At 43.3% G+C, this 25126-nt stretch overlaps 1 protein-coding gene across 1 annotated transcript in view; it reads right to left on the bottom strand.

The window, feature by feature from the left end:
- The window catches only part of LOC126355162 (netrin-3-like), a 401797-nt gene that overhangs the window by 257081 nt on the left and 119590 nt on the right, over positions 1 to 25126 (bottom strand). The window lies entirely within an intron of this gene.

Genomic DNA, 25126 nt, shown 5'->3' with positions numbered 1-25126 from the left:
GGTTCGAATCCTGCCTCGGGCATGGATGTGTGTGAAGTCCTTAGGTTAGTTAGGTGTAAGTAGTTCTAAGTTCTAGGGGATTGATGACCACAGATGTTAAGTCCCATAGTGCTCAGAGCCATTTGAACCATTTTTTGAATACTCAAGCATTCGTGGCATTAGCGTCCTGTATGCGGACTCCTCTACAGATGAACTACTCTGTCCTAAAATTCTCCCAATAAACCGATGTCGAGCAATCATCTTCCCTACCACAATCCTTACATGCTCGTTCCATTTCATATGGCTTCGCAGTGTTACGCCCAGCTATTTAAATGACCTGACTGTGTGGATACAAACATTACGAGTGTGTTTCTCTTACTCATCCACAGTACCTCACATTTTCCTACATTAAAAGCCAGCTGTCATTCATAACACTAACTAGAATTTTTCTCTAGGTCATCTATTATCAACCTACAGTCAGTTATCTTCGACACCTTCAAATGGTTCAAATGGCTCTGAGCACTGTGGGACTCAACTGCTCTGGTCATCAGTCCCCTAGAACTTAGAACTACTTAAACCTAACTAACGTAAGGACATCACACACATCCATGACCGAGGCAGAATTCGAACCTTCGACCGTAGCAGTCGCACGGTTCCGGACTGCGCGCCTAGAACCTTTGAGACCTTCCTGTACACTACAGCATCATTATTGATCAACCGCAGTTTACTGCCCACCCTGTCTGCCAGATCACTTATGTATAAGATTCTGGGAGTGTTGCCGATAATACAAGGTGTTTCAAAAAAATTCATTTTATTTCACAAGAGGATATATCTTCTACATGAATGAAGGTAAAAACATATTAAGAATTTACGCTTAAGAGAGCACTGTTTTTATTTTCTAAAGAGCGAGCCGATTTTAGAAGGATGTATCTTTTCTATGTATGGGATACAATTTTGGGCGTACCTTGTACGTTTAGGATCAATGGCGGATCATGAGTCGTACTTGGGTAGCTCAGTAGGTAGAGCTCTTGTTCGCGAAAGGCAAAGGTCCCAGGTTCGAACCAACATACAGTTTTGATCGGCCAGGAAGTTTCACATCAACACACACTCCTCTGGCCAGTGAAAACTCCTTCTGGAGGTTATAACATGAACGTCAAAAGAAGTACAACAAGAGTACTGCAATGGAATCAAAGATTAGGAATCAAACCGTGAAAATGCCACACAACTTTTGCTATTTGAGTAGCAAATTGACTGACTATGGAAGAAGTAAATAGGATATAAAACGAGACATGTAACAGCGAGAAAATATCTAGCATAAATTTAAGAGCTCGATAATATTTTTAAAGGTTTGTTTGGAGTATAGTCTTGTATGGAAGTGGAGCATGGACGATAAGCAGCACACATAGGAAGAAACTTGAAGCTATTAAAAAGTAGTCTTACAGAACAATACCAATGATTGTGTAAGTAGATCACCTGGCGGGTGAAGCTCGTTCTTGTGTTCATTTTCACTTACAAATAAATGTTATTGGATGGGATCAGTCTTAAGAAAACACAACATTTTTTCTTCTTTTTACTCAGACATGCTTCGCTGGAATTACAGCATCGTCAGTGGTTTTCTTATATTATTTCTGTTAAATAACAGAAAAATTGATCTTCACTGTCTGTACATCTAGAAATTTGGGTTTTTAAGAAGGTATTCACAAATGTGCAAACAGTCAAGACTTTTTATAACCACTTTGTTACCACAGGCTATGGTTTTGTGGTTTTCTGTGTTTTGTCTCACAGTTTTTTCTTCTTTCACAGTTTGTCATCTGCAACCATAGAGAAATTAGGGTGAAAAGTTATGTAAATCCAAAACCTACGGCTGTGAAAATTATGGCTAAGATTTTTTTGGTATGTGGTTGATAACATATATATATATATCTGTGTGTGTGTGTGTGTGTGTGTGTGTGTCAGCATAACACACACACACACACACACACACACACACACACAGACACAGAGAGAGAGAGAGAGAGAGAGAGAGAGAGAGAGAGAGAGAGAGAGAGAGAGAGAGAGAGAGACTTCCAGATAGAAAAATGTTGTTAGCCATAACATTTCCGTACAATTGTAACGAAAAGTATAGAAAAGCACAATGAGCACAGCTCACAGCTAGTAGTGAAAATGCATTTGTAAAAGTCTTGTCTATTTACAAATTTCTGAATACTTTCTTAAAAACTCAAATTCCTACATATACAAATACCAAAGATCGGTTTACCTGTTAGTTAATCGAAAGAAAATAAAAACGTCCACCGATGATGCTGTAAATTCAGCAAAACATGTCTCGGGAAAAAGAAGAAAAAAAAATAACTTCCGTTCCTCAAGGCAGACAGCATCCAAAACAATTTTATATGTAGATTAGATAATTTATGGCACAACTTGACTAGAAGAAGCAATCTGATGACAGGACGCATCTTGAGGCAGCGAAGAATTGTCAGTCTGATTATGAAGAGAGGGTTGGGGGATGAAAGTCATGGAGGGAGACAAAGACTTCACTACAGCAGACAGGTTTAAGTCGATGTACGTAGCAGTCGTAATGCAGAGATGAAGAATCTTTTAGAAGAGAGCTGTATCAATCCAGTGCTGGGAATGTAGAGCACAACAACTTATGATCCCAGAGTCTGACTGCTTCACACTTTCAGTGAAGAGAACTCCCTTCTCACACATTCCGGTAAGCGGTGACTCACTGGAGAGCCCTGGAGCTGGTGTTGGCGAACACACGACCCTACTACGCCAGACTGCAGCGTGTCTGGCCGGCAGTGAGCACAAATATACAGCGCCGACGCCGGTACCGCTGTTTGCTCAGCAATATTTAACTCGCGCAACTTCCTCGAAAAACGCCCCGTTTTAGCTCTGTGCGTTTCCAGCCTCAGCGCAAAGAAACTCGCGAATTGCCCGACTGACGCACGCTCTTTTCATTTATTCGACAGCCACATATACAAGCAGGCCGGCGTTTGGCTGCCGTTTGGTGTTCTCCGGAAAATCGCGCTGTCGGCACTTCGAAGTGTAAATCACAGCGATGGAGCTAATAAAGGAGTTGCGAGTAGGATCATAGCATGCGCCGTATTTCCGCATTCACACTGCTTTGCTTCGCTCTTCGTGTTGCGTAATAATCTGATTAAGGCGTTTCACAAACACACTGCAAAAATCTGACGAAACGTTGACGAAATTTAGGAACTGAAAACGACGTGTAAAACTATGAAACTTCCTGGCAGATTAGAGCTGTGTGCCGGACCGAGACTCGAACTCGGGAGCTTTGCCTTCCGTCACAGTTTTAATCTGCCAGGAAGTTTTATATCAGTGCAGCCGATGCACAGTGAAAATATCATTTGGTTAAAAAAATGTTTTCCAGGTATTTATTGGCTTTCGCAATCTGTGTCGTGAAATATTCGATTGCTGAGCATTGAACGTATAAATACAAAACATCCATTCACACAGTCTCTATACAGAAAAGGAACTGCCGTGACTGATTAACTGACTGATCATAACCTAGCCCAAACCACTAAGGCAAGAGACTTGATATTTGGAGAGGATGTTGATCTAACACTGCACGCATCGTTTAAAAAGTGTTTTTTTTTTTTCGTGATTTCATCCCCATTTTTCGGATATATGTCGCTGTTAAGGCAACTTTGGACCTAGAAAAACGATAATCCGAATTTGATTTCTCGTTACGAAATGAAAAAAGTGTTTCAGTATTTTCCTGAATTCAACCGCTAAGGCCGTGAAATAGTGGGCTAAAATTCCTCTGAAATCAAATCATTATTAAAGAACTACAAAAGAATTTTCAAACCTATATATACAAAAATTTATATTTGATTTCTCGGTTAGAAATACAGGAATACTTGTTTCACTGGTTTCGAAAATTCAACCCCTAATGTGGTGAAATAGGCAATGAAAAGTTTTATGAAAAGCAGAATAGGTTTTTTGATCAGAAATACATGCGGAAGATACCATGCTTCGACGCCCTTTATTAGCCTAAAAAGTTTAAAATATATTTGAATTTTGTGAACTAAATCAAAGAAAGCTACTTAAGAGTAACCACGACATATATGCTTTGTCAAAATTATATAAAAAAAGAAACAGATCGGCCACACCGGCCGGCATGAATGGTATTCTACAGACTGATGAGAGTCATTTTTTCTATACGTCCCGTAGTTTTCGCGCTATCGACTTCTAGCATCCTGGAGGTACTTAAGAACAGCCCCCATATAGATCCTCTTAATACATACATCATGGGAAACACACAGGAGCTACGGTGGCAGGTTCAAATCCTGCCTCGGGCATGGATGTGTGTGATGTCCTTAGGTTAGTTAGGTTTAAGTAGTTCTAAGTTCTAGGGGACTGATGACCACAGATGTTAAGTCCCATAGTGCTCAGAGCCATTTGAACACACAGGAACAGAAAGTATCAATATACCACACGCAATTCTTCCACACGGGTTTCAATTTACAAAAACCTATTTTGGACACAGTCATACTGTTTAGTACAGGACTCTTACCAAGTCACTGTATATTTAGTAGGCGCAAGTGCATCACAGGGATGCTCAAATTTGGAAATTTGTCGTAATGTGTTACGGGACCAAACTGATAAGGTCATCGTTCCCTAAGCTTACGCCCTACTCAATCTAATTTAAACTAACTTACACTAAGGACAACACACACATCCATGCCCGTAAGGGAACTCGAACCTCCGACGGGGGGAGCCGCGCGGACCCTGACGAGGCGCCCTAGACCGCTCGGCTACCCCGCGCGGCAGGGATGCTCAGCCAGTTCCAGTGGCAGACGATACAAGACAGACAAGTAACGCACCCGTTCACTGTCAAAACTCCACACGTTCCCCGAACGGTCAAGTGATACACTTTCTTGCACATACAGGGTGATTTTCCTAAATGAGGGCGAACTGCAGGAAACTATTCCTTGGAGAATAAGGAATGAAGTTTTATGAACATAGGGCTGGAAGTGCGTTCCAATGGAGGTTGTAATGGTACTTGAATTACGTAACCATTACGGCACCTCAACTCAACCTCTCGATACCAGCGATATTTTACTGTTTCTTTTAACTACTTAACATATTTCTGAGACAACATTCAGATTTTATTTCATTTGTGATACATCGACATGTTTATATTGCAATGCTATTATTCTTATGTGTATTCTTTCTTTTGTCACTATGATCTTTGACTTACTTGTAACTCTGATTTTCGGGCGCGTAAGCCATTATTAGTTAGTTCACAGTTGTTAGAGAGTCGGACCTTGAAAAAGTCAAGTCTTGGACGTCATGTTGGAAAGATGCATAACGTAGTCAGCTTATAAAATGTGGACTTGAACAGTGAGGAAGATGTTTTCAAGTTTAATCTTCAAGAATGGTTTGTGAAGCGCATCTACAAAACTTTTGAAGATAGCAGAATAAAACCTAGGCCTCTTTGCATCCGAGGTTGGAATCATCACCACCTTGATTTTAGACGATTGAGCCATGATTTTACAACGAGACCAGTGTGGGAAACACGAAACGATGAGTGCCTAGTTTATTCATTATTACATGAAATTACTTTATTAACTGTGCTCTAATGACACCTGCCACGTAATAACTATGTTGTTGCCCGAAAATGCAGTATTTAGCAGCGTGAGCAACACCACAATTATTATTAAATTTTGAGCTTTATTGTGGTAGGGCTATAAAAAGATTTTTGATATTGTAGGTTTCAGTGATCGAAAGCACACATGAGAAGACAAAAGGCAAGTTGAAATGTTCTACCTGCGTAGGTGTTTTAGCGCCACAATCAGGAGGGCAGTGAACTGGAGCACCATCCTGTAGTAGCCGGCCCCCCGTTGGTGGCCGAGCGGTTCTAGGCGCTTCAGTCTGGAACCGCGTGGCCACTACGTTCGCAGGTTCGAAACCTGCCTCGGGCATGGATGTCCTTAGGTTAGTTAGGTTTAAGTAGTTCTAAGTTCTAGGGGACTGATGACCTGAGATGTTAAGTCCCATAGTACTCAGAGCCAGTTGAACCATTTTGTAGTAGCCGCATCACCCTTCGTCCTACGGCTGTTGTCAAAATATCGATGTATCTATACTTTTTCCAAAAATATCTACATAAATCGGGGATATGTTTTTTTACCGATATATCGATATCTAAATGGCAATATCGAGTGCTATTGTTTTTATTTTATATTATATTTTCTAGTTATTTTCAATAAATATTTGAAGTCGTTCTTTTAAAATCGTAGTACATCATAATTTTACTTTCACCATTTGAAGAAGTCTTACTACTTTTTGAGCATTCATCACGTCCAGTCTCTCTTTGACTGGGTGAAGCAAGTACGGATGGCACAAAGAAGAAGTCAGATTGCACTGGTGGATGAAGGTGTGAATGAAATAACATGGTATCCGATGTGAAGAAATAGCACGCCAAATTTCATCGCTCTTTCCTAACGATTGTCAACGGCCTTGCCGTCAGAAGTTAAGTGCTGTCGGGCGTGGTCGGCGCTTGGATGGGTGACCATCCAGGCCGCCATGCGCTGTTGCCATTTTTCGGCGTGCACTCAGCCTCGTGATGCCGATTGAGGAGCTACTCGATCGAATAGTAGCGGCTTCGGTGAAGAATACCACCATAACGATCGGGAGAGCAGTGTGCTGACCCCACGCCCCTCCTATCCACATCCTCATCTGAGGATGACACGGCGGTCGGATGGTCCCGGTAGGCCACTCGTGGCCTGAAGGCGGAGTGTTTTTTTCCCTAACGGTTCTGTTTGTCCTACGTCCCACATTGATTTCTGGTGTTATTTCACACAGAGTAGCTCGTCTGTTAACACTGACAACTCCAGGCAAACCCCGCTGCTATCGGTCCCGTTTCTACTCCAGGAAAAATAGCAAGCAAACAATGCCAATCTAACGTTGCCACAGTAACTGACAGCAGTTGACAGACGCGAGTGCCTTTGCTAACAGCACGACATCAATTGCAGCGCCTCTCCTGGGCTCGTGACCATATCGATGGGACCCAAGACGACTGGAAAACCGTGGCCTGGTCGGATGAGTCCAGGTTTCAGTTGGTAAGAGCTGTTGGTAGGGTTCGACTGCGGTGCAGACCCCACGAAGCGATGGCCCCAGACTGTCAACAAGGCACTGTGCTAGCTGGTGTTGGTTTCATAATGGTGTGGACTATGTTTACATGGAATGGACTGGGCCTTCTAGTCCAACTGAACCGATCATTGATTGGAAACGGTCACATTCGGCTACTTGGAGACCTTTGCAGCCATTCATGGACTCCGTGTTCCCAAACAGGGCTGGAATTTTTATGGATGTCACCAGCCCACAACTGTTCGCGATTGGAGAATTCGAGCGAATTATTTGGCACTTAGATCGACCGACCGACATAAATCCCATTGGCCATTTGCGGGGCAGAAGCGAAAGATCAGTTCGTGAACAAAATTTTACATCGGTCATACTTTCGCAGTTATGGACGGTTGTAGAAGCAGTATGGCTCAACATCCAACGACTTGTGTCCGTGGCACATGGAAATGCTGCACAACGCTGGGCAAAAGGAGATCCCATAAGATATTAGGAGGTATCCCATAACTTTTGTGACCTCGGTGTGTATCATGCCGTTATACTTCACACATTTTGTTCTTATGCTACATGAAAGTGACATTCATGTATTGCTTTTTGTGTCAGATGGTTTAGAGGTTTTTAATATTCTCAAGCAACAATAACAGAATTGAAAAGCCATCCTCATTGCAGTGCTGAACGCTATAAGCAGAAGGCTAACGGTGTCCCATTTAATTTACTGTCTTTTAAAACTTAATGCTCATTATTCGATATTTAAGCATAAGCCTTACATGTATTATTATTTCCCGTTGTGATGAAATGTGGAAGTGTGCGTGTGTTTTCCTGGGACAGAGGAAAAGTAGATTTTCCGTAACTTGAAGATGGCACGACTTGATTATTACTACTTTTGCGAGCTGCTTTGGCATTTTATCACACATACGTCTTTCAATGAACCTCTGCCTTTCGCCGGCAAGTGCTCCTCTACAGGTTGACATCCTGAGCACAACTCATGACTCATCCTCAGAGCTTTACATCTCCTAGAATATGTCATCTAGTGCTTCCTGTGAGGGCGGACCGTGAGTCGAGCTTATGTAGCTCAGTCGGTAGAGCGCTTTCCCGAGAAACGGAGAGATCCCAGGTTCGAGTCCCAGTCTGCCAGTAAGTTTCAAAACAGTGTACAATCCACAGCAGAGTTAAAATTCATACTTGATGGTGTAGACATAATTTGTTCCCCAGATGCATCTAACGATGGACTGTGTATTACGGAATGTGACTTTATTGTTTAAATTAAATGAACTGCCCTCTGAGTGGCTGGTGTTGCGTGACGCGATGCTCACTCGACTGTGCAGGCAATCGTTAGCGAGAATAAAAATTTCTAAACAGAAGGAATAATATGATTAAACTTGTCACCAACTGCAGGCTCTCGATATCGCCGCTGCCAATACGAACCATGCCACATACTTTAAGTCCGGAAAGAAATAGGACAAGTAATCCTCAAATCTAACAATAAGTGCGCGGACATCGCATTTCGGGGAAGGTCTCGCCATAAGCTGCTGTAGACATTTATTGGTATCTTCATTTGTAGTCCATAAATCTCGATATAATGTTTGAATAATCAAGACGGCAGTCTCCTTGTCCAAGTTTACAGACATCTAAATGCTGTCATGAATCGATATGAAGTAGTAACGTTTCATTTCTTCCGAAGAAATTATACAGGGTACAGCGTACAAAAATTTAACAGTACAAAGAAGATGCTCCACTGAACACTTTGAAGTAGGGAACCTGGGGTCAGAGGAGCCAGCTTAAGGAGATAATAGGAATAAAATCACATTACTGAGTAATTTTTTTATTTACATGGTTAACTACAAATAGCCGCGTGGTCTAAGGCGTCTTGTCACGGTTCGCGTAGGTCACTCCGTCCGTGGTTCGAGTCCTCCCTCGGGCGTGTGTGTGTGTGTGTGTGTGTGTGTGTGTGTGTGTGTGTGTGTGTGTGTGTGTGTGTGTGTGTGTGTGTGTGATGTATGTGTATTGCCCATGTTGTTGTTGTTGTCATCAGTCCTGAGACTGGTTTGATGCAGCTCTCCATGCTACTCTATCCTGTGCAAGCTGCTTCATCTCCCAGTACCTACTGCAACCTACATCCTTCTGAATCTGCTTAGTGTACTCATCTCTCGGTCTCCCTCTACGATTTTTACCCTCCACGCTGCCCTCCAATGCTAAATTTGTGATCCCTTGATGCCTCAAAACATGTCCTACCAACCGATCCCTTCTTCTAGTCAAGTTGTGCCACAAACTTCTCTTCTCCCCAATCCTATTCAATACCTCCTCATTAGTTACGTGATCTATCCACCTTATCTTCAGTATTCTTCTGTAGCACCACATTTCGAAAGCTTCTATTCTCTTCTTGTCCAAACTAGTTATCGTCCATGTTTCACTTCCATACATGGCTACACTCCAAACAAATACTTTCAGAAACGACTTCCTGATACATAAATCTATATTCGATGTTAACAAATTTCTCTTCTTCAGAAACGCTTTCCTTGCCATTGCCAGTCTACATTTTATATCCTCTCTACTTCGACCATCATCAGTTATTTTACTTCCTAAATAGCAAAACTCCTTTACTACTTTAAGTGTCTCATTTCCTAATCTAATTCCCTCAGCATCACCCGATTTAATTTGACTACATTCCATTAACCTCGTTTTGCTTTTGTTAATGTTCATCTTATATCCTCCTTTCAAGACACTGTCCATTCCGTTCAACTGCTCTTCCAAGTCCTTTGCCGTCTCTGACAGAATTACAATGTCATCGGCGAACCTCAAAGTTTTTACTTCGTCTCCATGAATTTTAATACCTACTCCAAATTTTTCTTTTGTTTCCTTTACTGCTTGCTCAATATACAGATTGAATAACATCGGGGAGAGGCTACAACCCTGTCTCACTCCTTTCCCAACCACTGCTTCCCTTTCATGCCCCTCGACTCTTATTACTGCCATCTGGTTTCTGTACAAATTATAAATAGCCTTTCGCTCCCTGTATTTTACCCCTGCCACCTTTAGAATTTGAAAAAGAGTATTCCAGTCAACATTGTCAAAAGCTTTCTCTAAGTCTACAAATGCTAGAAACGTAGGTTTGCCTTTTCTTAATCTTTCTTCTAAGATAAGTCGTAAGGTCAGTATTGCCTCACGTGTTCCAACATTTCGACGGAATCCAAACTGATCCTCCCCGAGGTCTGCATCTACCAGTTTTTCCATTCGTCTGTAAAGAATTCGCGTTAGTATTTTGCAGCCGTGGCTTATTAAACTGATAGTTCGGTAATTTTCACATCTGTCAGCACCTGCTTTCTTTGGGATTGGAATTATTATATTCTTCTTGAAGTCTGAGGGTATTTCGCCTGTTTCATACATCTTGCTCACCAGATGGTAGAGTTTTGTCATGACTGGCTCTCCCAAGGCCGTCAGTAGTTCTAATGGAATGTTGTCTACTCCGGGGGCCTTGTTTCGACTCAGGTCTTTCAGTACTCTGTCAAACTCTTCACGCAGTATCGTATCTCCCATTTCGTCTTCATCTACATCCTCTTCTATTTCCATAATATTGTCCTCAAGTACATCGCCCTTGTATAAACCTTCTATATACTCCTTCCACCTTTCTGCCTTCCCTTCTTTGCTTAGAACTGGGCTGCCATCTGAGCTCTTGATATTCTTACACGTGGTTCTCTTCTCTCCAAAGGTCTCTTTAATTTTCCTGTAGGCAGTATCTATCTTACCCCTAGTGAGATAAGCTTCTACATCCTTACATTTGTCCTCTAGCCATCCCTGTTTAGCCATTTTGCACTTCCTGTCGATCTCATTTTTGAGACGTTTGTATTCCTTTTTGCCTGCTTCATTTACTGCACTTTTATATTTTCTCCTTTCATCAATTAAATTCAATATTTCTTCTGTTACCCAAGGATTTCTAGCAGCCCTCGTCTTTGTACCTACTTTATCCTCTGCTGCCTTCACTACTACATCCCTCAGAGCTACCCATTCTTCTTCTACTGTACTTCTTTCCCCTATTCCTGTCAATTGTTCCCTTATGCTCTCTCTGAAACTCTGTACAACCTCTGGTTCTTTCAGTTTATCCAGGTCCCATCTCCTTAATTTCCCACATTTTTGCAGTTTCTTCAGTTTTAATCTACAGGTCATAACCAATAGATTGTGGTCAGAGTCCACATCTGCCCCTGGAAATGTCTTACAACTTAAAACCTGGTTCCTAAATCTCTGTCTTACCATTATATAATCTATCTGATACCTTTTAGTATCTCCAGGGTTCTTCCACGTATACAACCTTCTTTCATGATTCTTAAACCAAGTGTTAGCTATGATTAAGTTGTGCTCCGTGCAAAATTCTACTAGGCGGCTTCCTCTTTCATTTCTTAGCCCCAATCCATATTCACCTATTGCCCATAGCGTAAGTTATTTTAAGTTAGATTAAGTAGTGTGTAAGCTTAGGGACCGATGACCTAAGCAGTTTGGTCCTATAAGATCCTACCACAATTTTTTTAACTGCAAATACTATCACTGACACAATGAACGTACGATTTGTACTGTATCTTGCAAAATGTGCTGAAACTGACGGCCATCAACCTTTGTGCAAGCATGACATAAGCGAACAAGGTTCTGACGCACCCTGCCAAATATCCCTGGTGTATTTCGAATCACATCACAGGGAGCTACAATTCAGGCAATTAATTCCATGCTCTATCCACTGAGATCTCTTGCACAAGCGACTTAAGATATCCCCTTGGGAAATACTGAATAGGATTCAGGTCAGGTGACCTCGCAGGTCATGGAATAGAACCTCCTCTTCCGATCCAGCGACCAGGAAATACAGCACTAAGATGGTTGCGGACATCCACACTGAAGTGAGGCGGTTACCTGAGTAATAAATGGGTCTGTCGTTGATTCATAGCACGTTCTGCCATGGGACAATGCAAATACGATACAACAGAGGCACCTTATAGACAAATAAAGTAAACAAAACCCGCATAATAATTTCCTAATAATCAGGCTCGCCCTCCTCGTTCCCTTCCAAGGAAATAAAGAATGTACATGTAAATAAACAGCATAGTACATTTAAACGTGTGCGCAAGTTAGTTTTAAAGAAGCTGGAAAACAGTAATTCTAGACAAAGCGGTAGACAAATTTACTTCGGTATCTCCTTAATCTGGCTTCTCTGATGCTAGGTTCCCCACCTCGAATTGTTCAGTGAAGCATTCTTTATGTCCTGTTTCATTTTTGTACCCTCTTACGGGAACACCCCGTGTAATGTACGAAAGACGGGCGGCAGAGGGACAGCAATAAGCAATGGGGGCAGAAGATTACCATTGCGTACACAATAGGATCTTTGGTGAACAGAAAACCCTTAACTCTTAACACAAAATGATATACTATACAGGGTGGTCCATTGATCGTGTCCGGGCCAATTTTTTCACGAAATAAGAGTCAAACGAAAAAACTACAAAGAACGAAACTTGTCTAGCTTGAAGGGGGAAACCAGATGGCGCTATGGTTGGCCCGCTAGATGGCGCTGCCATAAGTCAAACGGATATGAACTGCGTTTTTTTTAAAATAGGAACCCCCATTTTTATTACATATTCGTGTAGTACGTAAAGAAATATGAATGTTATAGTTGAACCACTTTTTTCGCTGCGTGATAGATGGCGCTATAATAGTCACAAACATATGGCTCACAATTTTAGATTAGCAGTTGGTAACAGGTAGGTTTTTAAAATTAAAATAGAGGACGTAGATACGTTTCAACATTTTATTTCAGTTGTTACAATGTGATACATGTAGCTTTGTGAACCTATCATGTCTAAGAACGCATGCTGTTTCAGCGTGATTACCTGTAAATACCACATTAATGCAAATAAAGGCTCGAAATGATGTCCGTCAACCTCAATTGCCAATACGTGTAACCACATTCCTCTCAACAGCGAGTAGTTCGCCTTCTGTAATGTTCGCACATGCATTGACAATGTTCTGACGCATGTTGTCTGGCGTTGTCGGTGGATCACGACAATAGATATCTTTCAACTTTCCCCACAGAAAGAAATCCGGTGACGTCAGATGCGGTGCACGTGCGGGTCATGGTATGGTGCTTCGACGACCAAACCACCTGTCATGAAATATGCTATTCAATACCGTTTCAACCGCACGCGAGCTATGTGCCGGACATCCATCATGTTGGAAGTACATCGCCATTCTGTCATGCAGTGAAAAATCTTGTAGTAACATCGGTAGAACATTGCGTAGGGAATCAGCATACATTGCACCATTTAGATTGCCACCGATAAAATGGGGGCCAATTATCCTTCCTCCCATAATGCCGCACCATACACTAACCAGCCAAGGTCGCTGTTGCTCGACTTGTCGCAGCCATCGCGGATTTTCCGTTGCCCAATAGTGCATATTATGCCGGTTTACGTTACCGCTGTTGGTGAATGACGCCTCGTCGCTAAATAGAACGCGTCCAAAAAATCTGTCATCTTTCCGTAATTTCTCTTGTGCCCAGTGGCATAACTGTACACAACGTTCAAAGTCGTCTCCATGCAATTCTTGGTGCATAGAAATATAGTACGGATGCAATCGATGTTGAAATGGCTCTGAGCGCTATGGGACTTAACAGCTATGGTCATCAGTCCCCTAGAAATTAGAACTACTTAAACGTAACTAACCTAAGAACATCACACAGCACCCAGTGCAATCGATGTTGATGTAGCATTCTCAACACGGACATTTTTGAAATTCCCGATTGTCGCGCAATTTGTCTGCTACTGATATGCGGATTAGCCGGAACAGCAGCTAAAAGACCTACTTGGGCATCATAATTTGTTGCAGGTCGTGGGTGACGTTTCACATGTGGCTGAACACTTCCTGTTTCCTTAAATAACGCAACTATACGGCGAACGCTCCGGACACTTGGATGATGTCGTCCAGGACACCGAGCAGCATACATAGTACACGCCCGTTGGGCATATTGATCACAATAGCCATACATCAACACAATATCGACCTTTTCCGCAATTAGTAAACGGTCCATTTTATCACGGGTAATGTATCACGAAGCAAATAGCGTCCGTTACGTGATACCACGTACTTATACGTTTGTGACTATTACAGCGGCACCTATCACAAAGCGAAAAAAGTGGTCCAAATAAAACATTCATATTTCTTTACGTGCTACACGAATATGTAATAAAAATGGGGGTTCCTATTTTAAAAAACGGAGTTGATATCCGTTTGACCTATGGCAGCGTCATCTAGCGCGCCAACGATAGCGCCATCCGGTTTCCCCCTTCAAGCTAGATGAGTTTCATTCTTAGTAGTTTTTTCGTTTGATGCTTATTTCGTGAGATATTTGGCCCCGTCACTATCAGTGGTTCAAATGGCTCTGAGCACTATGGGACTCAACTTCTGAGGTCATCAGTCGCCTAGAACTTAGAACTAATTAAACGGAACTAACCTAAGGACATCACACACATCCATCCCCGAGGCAGGATTCGAACTTGCCACCGTAGCACTATCAATGGACCACCCTGTATATGAAATCGATGATGCATGTTGCATGGCACGAGAAGTCAAAATTAGCGAAGTGGTCACTGAGGAAGTCTGTAACCTTTCTGATTGTAAAAAACTTAGGTACAGGTCGAAAACGAAAATAATATGTGCAGCCTGCTCCATCGTGTGTTTTGGGTCCGTCAATACAGAACAAAGTGTGTAGCAAGCGCGCCAGCCTCTTCGGCCGTCGAGCTTCGCGCATCGCCTCCAGATGCCGGCTTATTGCAGAGCCGGGCAGGGGCCACGAGGCCAGGGCAGGCCGGGCCGAGCGGTGCTGTGTCAACAGGCGCCGAAATGAGGGCCGCGGCCGCCGCCGTATCGGCGTCTCCAATATCGCCGCCGGCAGCCGCAGCCGCAGCGGTCCGCAAATACGGACAGAAACAAAGCCCGGAAATGGAGCCGCCCCACATCAAAGAAGTCGCTGCGACCGCCGGCCTGCCTAAATACCATCGGCAGTCCCGCAGGCCAGGGCCTCGCCCGCACACAGTCCTGCTGCCGACTGCTGCCGGTACTCCCCGACGAGAGGCTTGCCGTCTGGAAGCTGGCCCACACTTTTACTAGGCCCTTCCTTCAGTAGAGCTGGCTAAGTGCTGGAGCAAGGGGAAAATTGCTACAGGAGTCAGATTGATGTTGAGGGCAGCATTTTGTACAGGCACAGGGCATATTCAGGACAATGCGCCGTAGGAACAGCGACCCGGACTGAGGCGGGCTAACTTCCGAAATGAGCAACGAACTTCGAAAGCCACAATGGTATCAACCATATTGGATTGATCTCTGATTTCCGGTTGCCAACAAAGACCTCTGTCCATACTAACTCACAGGAAGTATCTACTTCGATTTCGTGGCAAGTTAAACTACTTCTAACAGCAACAAACACGCCACCGACAACCGTGTTTAGCCTATCCTTTCGGAACACCGTTAGGTTCTTCGCAAAAATTTCGGCTGAGCTTATATTCCGCATACACCTGCATATAACCTGCATAAGTGGTGCAAAGTATTGTGGGCCTTGTCGGTTTAGTTGGTTGGGGATGAATATTTTTTCCCTTTTCAGAAGCGGCTCATGAAATAAAATGATGAAAGACTATCTACGTCTTACCAAGTAAGTGCTGTAGCAACGATGAAAGTTTGGCAGCTGCTGTTAAAGATAAGACTCTTTTAAGGCACCAATGGTGGGAAGTCCACTAGCAAATGAGGGGCCTAATCTGAATGGTTTTCTCTAACGCGGCTACCTCGTTGTCCGCCACTTTCGTATGAAATGGTGTTTATTGCACATGTCTTTTATGAGTGCGTGTACAGCGTAGTCTAGTGCACCTGACAAAAAAAAGCCTAAGCCAGCAAGAGCAGAAACGGTTCAAAAATATTTTTCCGCAAAAGCAACGCATCATTTGGCACCCAACCCTGTTCCCAGCCACTTGTTGGGTTCTTGGTATGAAGCTTAAAAATAAGTCAAAATGTAGTCAGTGTGGAAATTGATAGTTATTTTCTTTTAGAATACTACTGTATAGACAATGCTCTGTAGCAAAAATAAATTTCTGAACCTTAGCTAACGCTACATTCTGAAAGAAGGAGCAGTCGATTTCAAATAAGATAGTTATCTACATCCATACACCACAAGCCACCTGACGGTGTTAAGAATGAAAGCTATCATGCATGGCTGAGCGGTCAACGAATATGACTGCGTTATGGAAGATCCGAGTTGAGTTCCCATGTTAGAGTCCACACAGAAAACTGTGGCCGGTGGATGGGCAGTCGGCAGGGCAAGCGTCGGGAGAGCAGTTGTGGTGGGGGCTGTGGGCAGCCTTTGTAGGGGAAATGCTGAGCGCTGGAGGGGTAGTGCCACTCTAAACTGAACCCTACACTCACACTTTTTGCAACTATTAAGTGTAGCCCCTCTGTGCCTACGTTTGCATGGTGACCATTCAAAAAGACCTGTCACCTCTGCTTTGATTAGTATCAGCAAAGAATTCCCCTTAAAATGCAGTGATTTATTTTGACCTGTCTTCTTAACCATTTGTAACTCTCACAGAAACGTCATAGAGTGGCGAACTTTGAGGGAAAACTACACATTTCTCTCGCTTCCATACTAAAATTTGGTTGTTTTTCGAAAACTCAATGGAGGTTACAAAGTCTTAAGTCACTAACATGTTGTAGATACATATGTGCGAGAGAATTCTGAAACAGTGGTCTATTAAGTAAGGAACTGAGGAAAAGTAAGGTCAGTAGATTATTAAAAGGTACAAAATAAATGTGTAATATCTTGGCTTATGTTGCTCCAAGACCCATAGCATTTCTCGCTACACCTGCTGTCAATGGGCGCCTAAAAATTACAGTTTTTCACCGAAAAAGTCTGTAGTTAGCGGAATAACACAGTAGATAATAAAATTTTGCAATAATAACCATATGCTAAAATAATCTCCTTTTTGGGTACTATCATTTGAAAAGTCTCATTTCGATATCTCAAACCATTTATGAACTATGAGGAATGTTTTGGATATTTCATTCTCGATTTATTGCTGGTTCAGCGTGATCGCAAATGAGTGTGCTACTTCACATCAATTTTTTCGAGATTGGTGACAAGCAGAGACCTCAATCCAAGTCTACAGAAAAATTCGATATGTTAGCTAATACGCAGCAACATATTATGTAATATGCAGCAACATATTATGTAATACGCATAAAATGCAAAATCATAGAGACCCCCATATTTCATTGCAAAATTTTTCGAATTTCGCGCAATGCGTTACATCCATGTGAATATCACAATAATTATGACCATTATCGAAATGTATGGATACATCATCATGAACCAGACATACAAAGCTGCAAGTAACGTAAAAATTACTCTTTTTACAGAACAATTTCTGTACAGGCGTTTGAGGAAGATTGGAAAGCGTGCGCCATGATTGTGTCATTGCCGACCGGCCGAAAGGTGGCGAAAAGTTGTCCGCCTCCCCTTCCGAGCAAACAAATGAACTCGCCCAGCGCCTCGGGCGAACATGGCCACTCCACCTCAGCCAACTCACCCAGCGCGGGCTATACCGGAAGCTTTGTCCTTTGTAACAGGACTGGAACGCAGTGCACTTGACCTTTGAGACCATTTGATAAGTCACTCGAATGAGAAGTAGCGGCACCAAGGTCAGGAAAGATAACAACTACTTTGAGAGTGGTGTGCTGACCCCGTGATTTCCATCCGAGCGCGACATGGAGCAGATGAGCATCGCCTGGTCTTCTGGGTATGTTCCCTCAGCTGCGACTTAGTAAAATGTAGATATCGTATGGCACTGTTGGCTGTTATAATCCATAGGTTGGTTTCAGCCACCTGTTGGTGTTGGTAAATGCCGGACGCGGTGGCCGAGCGGTTCTAGCGGCTTCAGTCCGGAACAGCGCGGCCGCTACGGTCGCATGTTCGAATCCTGCCTCAGACATGGATGCGTGCGATGTCCTTAGCTCAGTTAGGTTTAAGTAGTTCTACGTTCTAGGGGACTGATGACCTCAGATGTTAAGTCTCATAGTGCTTAGAGCCATTTGAACCATTTTGATGAACGTCCTATTGAATACAAAATAACAAAATAATTATAAGTATTTCTAATTTTGTGCGTATAAGCTATATTCGCATGAAAAGTAATTGCTTTGATTAGATAAGCGCAGAAGTTACGTGTAAACTAATTTTTATTACATATAAAATGCAATTTATATTCAGTAAGGATATAAAATACACAATGGACTAACTCTGAATGACCTGTGGTTCTAATTAACTGCAAAACAAGAGCAGTCAACCTACTAAGCAAACAAACAAAACAACGAAGAGAAGTCGTCGGTTCCTTGTTTCTCTCTCACACATTCATTTGTGTTGCTTTCCATACCAATGCTACCAATACACCCGGTAGTGTACCGGAACTACCCAACTGTGGGTTTGGTACAGAACAACTCTATTTCCATCCGAAAGGCGACAGATCGGTACTATGCCTGGCATAGTGCCTGTCTGATAGGTGAGACGCTCTGGCAATTACGTTGTCGTTGTTGTTGTGGTCTTCAGTCAAGAGACTGGTTCGATGCAGCACTCCATGTTATTCTATCCTGCGCAAGTTTCTTCATCTCCAAGTAACTACTGCAACCTACATTCTTCTGAATCTGTTTAGTGTATTCATCTCTTGGTGTTCCTCTACGATTTTTACCCTCCACGCTGCCCTCCAGTAGGAAATTGGCGATCCCTTGATGACTCAGAACACGTCCTACCAACCGACTCCTCCTCCTAGATGATTTTATTCAGTACCTCCTCATTAGTTACGTGATATAGGCCTAACTATCTAATCTTCAGCATTCTTATGTAGCACCACATTTCGAAAGCTTATATTCTCTTCTTATCTATACTAGGTATCATCCATGTTTCACTTCCATACATGGCTACACTCCATACTAATACTTTCGGAAGTGACTTCCTCACACTTAAATCTACACTCGATGTTAAATAATTTCTCTTCTTCAGAAACGCTTTCCTTGCCATTGCCAGTCTACATTTTATACCCTCTCTACTTCGAACATCATCAGTTATTTTGCTCCCCAAATAGCAAAACTCCTTTACTACTTTAAGTCTCATTTCCTAATCTAATTCCATCAGCATCACCAGGCTTAATTCGCTTACATTCCATTATCCTCGTTTTGCTCTTGTTGATGTTCATCTTATAGCCTCCTTTCAAGGCACTACCTAATCCGTTCAACTGCTCTTCCAGGTCCTTTGCTGTCTCTGACACAATTACAATGTCATCGGGAAATCGCAAAGCTTTTATTTCTACTCCATGGATTTCAATTCCTACCCCAAATTTTTCTTTTGTTTCCCTTACTGCTTGATCAATACACAGATTGAATAACATCGGGGATAGACTACAACCCTGTCTCACTGCTTTCGCAACCACTGCTTCCTTTTCATGCCTTCTGACTCATATAACTGTCATCTGGTTTCTGAACAAATTCTAAATAGCCTTTCGATCCTTGTTTTTGACTCCGGCCACCTTCAGAATTTGAAAGAGAGTATTCCAGTCAACATTGTCAAAAGCCTTCCCTAATTATAGAAATGCTAGAAATGTACGTTTGCCTTTGCTTAATCTATATTCAAAGATAAATCGTAGGGTCAGTATTGCCTCGTCTGTAAACAATTCACGTTAGTATTACGCTATGTAGCTATAAAGCTACGTGGACAGCAGTTCGGACACAAATAGAGCCTTGTGGAAATTCTTTCAAAAACTCTTTCTTTACTGGGTCAACTCAGTTTCGCTCTGCCCCCACACCTTAGCAAATTGTAAAGGACTGTTGGATGTCTACTGTAATGACTAAGCATAAAATACATGTAGCTGTGCTTTGTAGTATTAAAGCAACCAATACCTCCCGAGTGCTTTAAAGCGAAATGAGGCGCGAAGCAGCTCAGTAACTGTCTGCTGGTGACCGAGTGAATGGACGCAGGGAGGCAGTGACGTGACGGTGAACGTGCTCCAGGACACACCAAGGCCAGGAGGTGGCAAGGATCAGCGAGAATAGAGAACAGGCGGGTGGAAGAGTGAGCGGGGGAGTGGAGGAGGGGGTGTGTGGTGGTCGTGCGACACGACCGCGGCACGGCGTGACGCCATATTTCACAGCCCGGCTCAGCGCGGCGAGAGGCCTTTTCATACGTTACTAGCTGGGGTGTCGCCAGCTCGCCGTTACGAGACGGCAGAGAACGCGTCGAGTAACTGCAGCGTCTCAAACTTTTCGGCTCACTATGTTACTCGAAGAGCTGAGGGACGTAAGGTGAAACTGAGTTATTAACTAATGTCCTTTAATTATTGGATATACGTCGCGAATTTTATGGAAGAGGCCGGCCTGGGTGGCCGAGCGGTTCTAGGCGCTACATTCTGCGACCGCTACGGTCGCAGGTTCGAATCCTGCCTCGGGCATGGATGTATGTAATGTCCTTCGGTTAGTTAGGTTTAAGCAGTTCTAAGTCCTACGGGACTGATGACCTCACAAGTTAAGTCCCACAGTGCTCAGAGCTATTTGAACCAATTTCTTATGGAAGAAACTGTTTTCTCTTGTTACCCAAACATGTTTCGGCACCCCTGTGCCATCATCAGTGGGTTTTGTTTATTGAACAACTGTAAAATGTGAACATCTTTTAGGTTGCAACTGTTCTAACAAAATGAGGCCAAAAGACAGTTTTTGTTCGTTTTTGTTCTTAACTTGATTTTACATTATGTGGTTTTTCAGGACCGTCTGTATGGCGTTCCGCATTTATACCTTATCACCTGCAAAATAAACGATGCAAATGCGAATTGCATCAGCGTGTTAACCCATCCCCCGATTTAAAAAAAAAGTGATTTCGGTGCGATAATATGTTATGCGAAGGTATTTTGTTATTAACCGCGTTTTATTGTAACTGAACCTCATCCTTTCACCCCCTGAGTGAGAAGCACTCACATATGTTAAATGTTCTATATGTCTTTTCGGCTTTACAAACGTCTTTTCGCTTCATAAAACACGGTGTACACGATGTTGTTGTGTGTCCTAACCCCATCGGCGTTTTGTGTAAGCTCCTTTAGCTGTCTGTGCTGCCTTTTCTGTTAGTTCCTTTAAATTGTCAACTAATGTGCCTTTACGGAAGGTATTTTCATTTAAAACTTGTTTCCTTCTGCTGTTGCCTTCTGTATGTGGAAGTTCTCTCCTAATGTAAGTTTGTGGTATAGGTTGTGGCTGGATTTGGTTTTTATTTTATTTTTTAGATCTGTTACTATTGTGATTGGATGTGGTTATGGGCAACTAGGTGTTCAGTAAATATGGTGTAAGTGCTACTACTTTTTAGGGCTCTACGCTGTTCTGAGTATGTTGTCAAAAGTTCCTGGTTGTTTGTTCTACGTACACTGATTGGCAAATGTTGGACGTGAGTTCACACATTACTGATCCGTTGAATTTATCTGTGGATGTCTCCTGTGTTCTGAGTTTTTCTGTGTTGTGTTGTGTGACCTGTATCCTATTTGGAGAGAGAGAGAGAGAGAGAGAGAGAGAGAGAGAGAGAGAGAGAGAGAGAGAGAGAGAGAGAGAGAGAGGGGGGGGGGGGGTAAAAGTAAGCCAAACTTGTTCGGAAACAAATGAATGCCGACGGGGTTAGGACGCACAAGAACATCGTGTACACCGCATTTTGTGAAGCCAAAAGGCGTTTGTAAAACCGAGAAGACACAAAGTACATTTAATATGTACATGCTGTGAAGAACACGGAAGAAGAAGGATCAGTCACAACAAAACGTGAGTAATAACAAAATGTATAGGCAAAACATCCAAGGCACACTGGCCCCACTCCAGGTCGTTTGATCTGGGGTGCTACAATCCACAATTCTCGTTCATCTTTGGGGGTTTTGGAGGGGACGTTAACCAGCGCTCGATACGTGCGGAATGTTGTTAGAACCGCTCTTTTGCCGTTCTTGTAAAAGGAAGGTGATGCGTTGTTCCAGCAGAATAAGGGTGGCCCATACACTTCCCGTGAAACTCAACGGGTTCTGAAAGATGTGCAGCAACTTTCCTGGACACCACGATCGCCGGACTTGTCTACTATCGAGCACGTGAGGGATATGATGGGACGAAATGTGAGTCGTCAGACAACAACTTTTGTAGAACTACGCGAACAAGTCGAGCAAGCGTGGCATAACGTATCTCAGGACAGTATTCGCCATCCGTACGATCGATTGGATGCCAGAATCAGCGCCTGCATTGCCGCTCGCGGAGGCTACACCATGTACTAATATGGGTGTTTCAACATGGTTTGACACGTGGAACCTCAGAGCCGTTTGAGCAATTGATCTGTATATGTAATCATTTCATGTACTCCATAAACACTGTTGCAGGAATAAATTATGAATGAACTGGAAACCTAAAATGGGTGTACTAATTTTTCGGCAACGTTGTTTTCTCCTTCCATTAGCTTAATTCCATGTGGCCGTAAGAGGAACCTCTATTTATAGATGAAGATATATGTTCAAATATCTGTGACTTCCGAAGGGACCGAACTGCTGAGGTCATCGGTCCCTAGTCTCACACACTACTTTAACTTATGCTAAGAACAAAACACACACACACACACACACACACACACACACACACGGGAGGGGCCGTGCAATTCGTGGCTCAGCTCTGAGCACTGTGGGACTTAACATCTATGGTCATCAGTCCCCTAGAACTTAGAACTACTTAAACCGAACTAAGCTAAGGACATCACACAACACCAAGTCATCACGAGGCAGAGAAAATGCCTAACCCCGCCGGGAATCGAACCCGGGGACCCGGGCGCGGGTAACGAGAACGCTACCGCACGACCACGAGCTGCGGACGTGCAATCCGTGACATGACGCCTCAAACTGCGCAGCCACTCCGCGCGAGACAAGATAATATTTCAGAAATATAGTTATGAGCAACGGTTACGGAAAAAAATATCTGTAAATACTGACCATTGCGAACCAACGAAGTGGCCATGACGACGAGGATTTTTGTCCCCACTCCCTTTGCATTCGCTAGCTTATTACTACTGCATTGCGACGGGATGCGACGGTAAACTAGAAGCCAACACTACAAAAATAACGGACGGTAAACGCATTTGTTGCTGTCTACAACCTGTCTTTCATTTGCATCGGCAAGCGTATTCCTGCAAGTTACTGCAGGTGTCGGGTACAAAGAATCGCATATTTAGGGTTTTTCTTTTCACATTGACTGATGCTCATACGCCTGTGTGCAAGTTATTCGCCTCATCTCCGACGTCCTCACTTAAGCAACTGAACAGTGGTTTATGTCGAGCGTCCACTGGAACAGTGTTCTCCGACTAGTTGGACCGCACGCGGCTAATTCCAAGACAGGTAGTGGCATTGGCAACCGTCCACAGCACGTGACTAAGTTTGCCGCATGGAACCGTACATGGTGAACGTAGTTGGTGTAAGCGAGCGCATAATGCTGCTTGTACCTGGGTGTGTTTCAACACTTAATAACCAACTATGGACACAGAGAAGCTTATTAGCATTGTGAATGGGTACAAGTCACTGTGGAATATGCAAGACAAGAGAGACCATCACCACGGCTTAGATAGTAGACTATTGTTGAAAGTGGCAGAGGAAATAACCGATGGTGGTGATGTTTGGTTTGTGGGGCGCTCAACTGCGCGGTTATCGGCGCCCATACAAATTCCCAACCTTTGCTCAGTCCAGTCTCGCCACTTTCGTGAATGATAATGAAATGAAGAGGACAACACAAACAAAGAGTCATTTCGAGGCAGGTGAAAATCCCTGAAACCGACGGCAATCGAACCCCGGACCCCGTGCTCGGGAAGAGAGAACGCGACCGCGAGGCGACGAGCTGCGGACTGGAAATGAACGAGGAAGCTAAGTGGAAACGCTAATCCTAACATAGCAAAAACATAGTTCTGTGTTCGGATTTATTGAATACGTGATGCACAGTGTGCATGGAATAAAACTGTTTAAAAATTCTAGAAACTGTATTTAAAAGTCAAAACTCAAGAGAACGCTTTCAACCAGATGCTCACCCTGTGCAACAAGTATTCACTGAAGTACCAAACCGCTATTATTTGTGCACTTCTCCCGAGCAAAATAACGCCATAAATGTATCTCGGATAGAATACGCAGTACTGGCACAGCGGTTCTCGCCGACAGAAGCGTGTCTTTATGTTGATTTATGTTATCTGGACAGTGAACGCAGCTGATGTTCTTCGCCCTTCTTGTTGAGTAACCAACATATACGGGGTAACAATTATTGAACCTATATGAAATAAAACATAACTTCTGAATGGTTTGCTTGAGGTCGTTAAAAATGCACGGTTGGCGGAGGGGCATTATGTGAATCAGTAAGAGCTTTACGGTTTCGTTTAGCGACGAAGTACATTTTCATTTGGATGGGTTCGTCAATAAGCAAAACTGTCGCATTTGGGGGACTGAAAATCCGCATTTCGCGAGCGAAAAGTCTTTTCACCCGCAACAGGTGACCGTGTGGTGAGCAATGTCCAGTCACGGAATATGGGTGCGATATTCCTTGATGGCACGGTGATTACCGAACGTTAGTGAAGGCTTTGGAAGTTGATTTCATCCCCATTATCCAAAGTGACCATGATTTCGACAAGATGTGGTTCAAGCAAGACTGAGCTTGACCACATCGAAGGAGGAGAGTGTTTGATGTCGTGGAGGAGAACTTTGGGGAGCGCATTCTGGCTCTAGGGTACCCACAGGCCACTGGCATGGGCTTCGAGGGGCCGCTATGTTCTCCGGATCTGAACCCATGTGATTCGTTTTTGTGGGGCTATATTGAAGGTAAGGTGTACATCAACAACCCAAGACCATTGTAGAACTGAAAATAGCCATTCGGGAGGTCATCGACAGTATCGATGTTCCGACACTTCAGTGGGTCATGCAGAATGTCACTATTCGTTTGCGCCAATGATGGCAGGCAT

The sequence above is a fragment of the Schistocerca gregaria genome, chromosome 3 (assembly GCF_023897955.1).
Source record: "Schistocerca gregaria isolate iqSchGreg1 chromosome 3, iqSchGreg1.2, whole genome shotgun sequence".
NCBI classification, from domain to species: domain Eukaryota; kingdom Metazoa; phylum Arthropoda; class Insecta; order Orthoptera; family Acrididae; genus Schistocerca; species Schistocerca gregaria.
The sequence above is the reverse complement of the archived record's forward strand: the minus strand, read 5'-3'. Positions and strand labels throughout refer to the sequence as shown.